The following is a 4720-nucleotide window of genomic DNA, read 5'->3' on the forward strand; positions in this document are numbered from 1 at the left end:
TGTTGTTCACCGTACGTTAACGGATGACTCCTGTTGAAAAACAATTGGCTCAATCCGGTATGGTTGGGTAGAGTTCACTCTTTAATACCGTCGGATTGGTCCATGATGTGCAAACTCCACCCTCCAGCACACCAGTTCACACCAGCTGAATGAAATCCAGAGATTGAAATGAAGTTCATTGGCTTGACAGCTGTACATAATTAGCCAGCCAGGTTAGAAGGGTCTGGGARTCCTTTATGAGGTGCAACCAAAACAGCTGTTAGACAAAGCAACAGGGATATTCTTGCAGGCTGTCTGTCTAGCATTAGTTCTGAATACTGTTGTGGTTTTGATCACTAAAATGGCTGTGACTTTTGGACTCTCTTTGAGGTTAGTTTTTCAATGTATTTATCTGGTTGGTTTATCTTGTTTTAAAGTGTTCACTGGTTATTTATGTTTAACTGTCTGAATGTTTTGTAGTGTTTCTTGGATTTGCTGCCTGCTAATTGGAGGGATAACTTGTTTAAGCCTTAAAGGTGTGTTTTTGTTTAACATACTTCAGTTCAAATCACAGTAGTCTAGTTCCGATAGCTTAAGGCTGGCATTTTACCACAATATTTTCTTTGTTTCCAAGGTAACGCTAATGGGCATGCTGCCTACACTGGACCTGAACAAACTGGAACCTATGCCCAAGCAAGTGTGGTGTCTGGGCCAAATGCTAAAGCTACTGAACACAATGCCTTGTCAAGTGTGAAGTCCGGTCCAAATGCCTCAGCAGATGCAACTGCCAACCGCGCCTCAGCAGAAGCGTCCGGCCCCCGCGCCTCAGCAGAAGCGTCCGGCCCCCGCGCCTCAGCAGGTGCGTCAGGCCCCCGCGCCTCAGCAGGTGCGTCCGGCCCCCGCGCCTCAGCAGGTGCGTCCGGCCCCCGCGCCTCAGCAGAAGCGACAGGCCTTGAACAGACGGCCCAACCCCTCAACAAGCTAGATAGGGAGATCATAATTTGGTTTGCCCAACTCCTTAATCYTCTTTCCCCTGTTACTGTGCCTCCCTTTAAAGAAAAGGGCAAAGGTAACTGAGGTGGGGAAATATGCCAACTAATGCACTTGTTTGAAATGAGGTTCTCCTTCACTGGCGCATAGTCATGCAAATTGTTTTACATAGGTGGACGCTACAATGGTAGGATTTGTTTTTATAACCGCACAACTAAAGTTGACATCTGATTTGGTTTTATTACTGACACACTTTTAGGTTCTACGGTTATGCTTTTGATTTAGCCTGGTGTTCCTGCTACTCRTGCATGATTTGCTCAATAAAKAATTTGACTTTCAAAATACCTCCTCCTTCAAATATGTTCTCTTCTACCTACCATGTGCTTGCTGTTTGGGAACAGACTGGGTCTGGAGTAAAAGGGAATGTGGTTCACAACACTTGTGTAAACAGATTTGTTTACATTTGTTTCTGGTAGTTCAAATGTTAAAGTTCTCTACATTGTCAGAGCTCCCTCATGTGTTCATACTTTACCTGTCCCTTTTGTGTAGGGTGTTTGACTTACAGTAATTTGCCTGTTACCATAGGTGCCTAAAGAATGTGAATGCAGTTTACCTCATCGTACCATTGCCTGTCAACCTGTCCCAGGGACACAAGTTTCTCCTTGGCCTAATTCAGAAACATTAAAACAAGTTGACCCATTTTGCCTGTTCTACAATGTTGGTATGGCAGACCCATGGATGCGATCGTGTATATGCATTCTCAACTTAAAGCTGTAAGAAGTACAAAATGTGTCTCAGACATGTGAACTCTCAATGTGGCCTTCTGCACAATCCATTTCTACCTGATACCATTGAGGTTGCCCCTGACAGGAACTTTCAGACTTTAAAAGGTGCATTTGATGAAGCATGCTGTGCTAACTTTAATCTGGGGCCATTAAATGTGTTAACCTGAAAGCCTGCCTGGTGACTCACTTTTGCTTTTCTTGGTATCAAGGCGTGAAACTATTTCAAGAACTGTTCTTAGCGTTCTGACAGTGTAGGAATTTTTCATGGAACTAGTTACTGACAGTTTATGGAGGAATGACAAATCAACGTGGTGAGCGGGAAGTTGATGTTTTAGGACCGGCAAGCGACTTGTTACGGGTAATCTGATTATGGAGGAACTAAAGTGGACTCAATAGTAAAAGGTTTGATTAAAGAACATTTGGCACTGAGATAATGTCCCCTGGGGCTGCTTTGAAACCTTTGGGGGGGGTCTGAAGGATCTGGAATCAATTGGTAGCCAGGGTCTGATTGATCTGACAGTTTTTAAAATGTTTTTAGAGAAAATAATTTGATAGCATCAATCTGATTCCCCATGTCACAGAATTGAGAGTTAGTGCTTTGAACAGGCCTACACCTTGCCATCTACTGGACAGGTTGCAGTATTTCATCTACACTGTCATGCGGAAACTATACTGGACAAAAATGTAAACGCAACAGGTGAAGTGGTGGTCAGCCATCCAGACAGCTGATGAAACTAAGTATTTGTCTGTAATGAAGCCATTTTGTGGGAAAAACCCAGAATTGGCTGGGCCTGGCTCCCAAGTGGATCCCACCCATGGCTGAGCCCCTGCCCAGTCATGTGAAATCCATAGATTACAACCTAATTAATTAATTTCAATTGACTGATTTTCTTATATGAACTGCAACTGACTAAATTTGTTAATTGTTAGAATTGTTGAGAAGAATCTTATTAAAAATAAAATATATCTTTATGTTTCACATTTTTTGTTGACTACATGATCTCCCTCTTGCTCTTCAGTATTGGTAAAGGAATGTTKTTTTGTCTACAGAAGACCTTTTCCCGCCAAAACTATAATGTCCAAGAAGTAAACACTGGAACAATATTTATAACATCCGAATGTTTGGAATGGTAACTGGGGATCTAAAGAATAATCATGTCACATTGTTTTTTTATGATGTCATTAATGGTATCAAGAAAAATACTGTAACTCGGAAAGTGTACACATTTTATCTGTCAAGTTTCCCATCCAATACGTTGTCTGTGATATGAAAATGTATGAAATTATTTTTGTTAAGATAGGAATGTGATTTTAGTTTCTATTGAGAATTGTTTTTCATATAAACTATGCACAGTGACTAGACACGCCACGAGTGATGTCAGAGTTCATGTCAGCATGACGGAACACCCCCTTTGGCCAAAGTGCTTAAAAGTACTTGCTAAGAATTAACATACCAGACCAGAAAAGCATGGAGATTTAGCTACATGTTGGAAATGGTTATTACTTAACCTCAACCCGAGGTGAAGAAGATAACTCCCAGACCTGAACATTGCCAGTCTGCAACTGTGAGTGTAAAGTGCTTCAAACTGACTAAAGACACAAGGTGTGTAGGATAAAATCCCATCTCATGGTGCATCTGAATATCTGCGCTGAAAACACTCCACTACAAGCACAGACAACTAAGAAGAAGGACAATGTGGCCTCTGGTGGACAATCAGAGCCTTACACCCACGGGAGAGTCCACCAAAACAAACTTCGTGAGGGCGTGGTTCTGACCGAGATTGACGACAAACGAAGGGTTTCAACACGTAAATACATTCATTTTTTTCTTACCCCAAATGGGCGGTGGTTCATGTGCAAGGTATATGATTAATGTGAGATGAGTTATAGTGTCACGCCCTGGCCATAGAGAGGTTTTTAATCACTATTTTGGTTAGGCCAGGGTGTGACTAGGGTGGGCATTATAGTTTCTTTATTTCTATGTTTTCTGTTTAGTTTAGTTACCTTACAGAAATGTTTGTTTGTCTCTTTGTTATTTTTGTTCAAGTGTTCTAATTTATTAAAATATTATGAACACGTACCACGCTGCGCTTTGGTCCACTCCTTCGTCATCAGACGAGCGTTACAGAACCGTGGTAAGGAGGAGCAGTGTGTCCAGGATTCCTGGAATTGGGAGGAGATCCTGGACGATAAGGGACCCTGGAGGCAGGCTGGGGATTATCGCCGTCCACAGGAGGAACTAGAGGCAGCAAGAGCAGAGCAGCAGCGTTACAAAGGGACTCGGCTAGCAAGGAAGCCCGAGAGGCAGCTCCCCCCKAAAAAATGTGGGTCACATGGGGTGTGTGGCTGAGTCAGGTTGGAGACCTGAGCCAACTCCCCGTGCTTACCGTGGTGAGCGTCGTACTGGTCAAGCACCGTGTTATAAGGTGGAGCGCACGGTGTCTCCAGTGCGCGTGCACAGCCCAGTGCGCTACCTTCCAGCTCCCCGAATCAGCCGGGCTAGAGTGGGCATCCAGCCAGGTCGGWGGATGCTGGATCAGCGCATCTGGCCGCCAGTACGTCTCTACGGCCCGGGATATCCTGCACCGGCTCTGCGCACTGTGTCTCCGGTGCGTCTACACAGCCCAGTGCGTCCTGTGCCTGCGCTCCGCATCTGCAGGGCGAAAGTAACCATCCAGCCAGGACGGGTTGTGCAGGCTCCTAGCTCGAGACCTCCAGTGCGCCTCCACGGTCCAGTGTATCCGGTGCCTCTGCCTAGGACACGGCCTCCTGTATGTCTCTCCAGCCTGGTGAGTCCTGTGCCTGCGCCTAGAACTAATCCCCCCGTATGTCTCCCCAGCCTGGTGAGCCCTGTGGCAGCTCAACGTACCAGACTGCCCATACGTCTCCTCCCTCCAGTGATGATCCATGGCAAGAAGCCTCCAGTGATGATCCATGGCAAGAAGCCTCCAGTGATGATCCATGGC

General features: G+C 45.2%; 1 long non-coding RNA gene across 1 annotated transcript; it reads left to right on the forward strand.

The window, feature by feature from the left end:
- Positions 1-225: 225 nt before the first annotated feature.
- Positions 226-880, forward strand: LOC112078547 (uncharacterized). Its single transcript, XR_011478734.1, has 3 exons — positions 226-369; positions 460-515; positions 614-880. It is a non-coding gene; the product is annotated as an uncharacterized lncRNA (long non-coding RNA).
- Positions 881-4720: the final 3840 nt, after the last annotated feature.

Source organism: Salvelinus sp. IW2-2015, unplaced genomic scaffold, assembly GCF_002910315.2.
Source record: "Salvelinus sp. IW2-2015 unplaced genomic scaffold, ASM291031v2 Un_scaffold5846, whole genome shotgun sequence".
NCBI classification, from domain to species: domain Eukaryota; kingdom Metazoa; phylum Chordata; class Actinopteri; order Salmoniformes; family Salmonidae; genus Salvelinus; species Salvelinus sp. IW2-2015.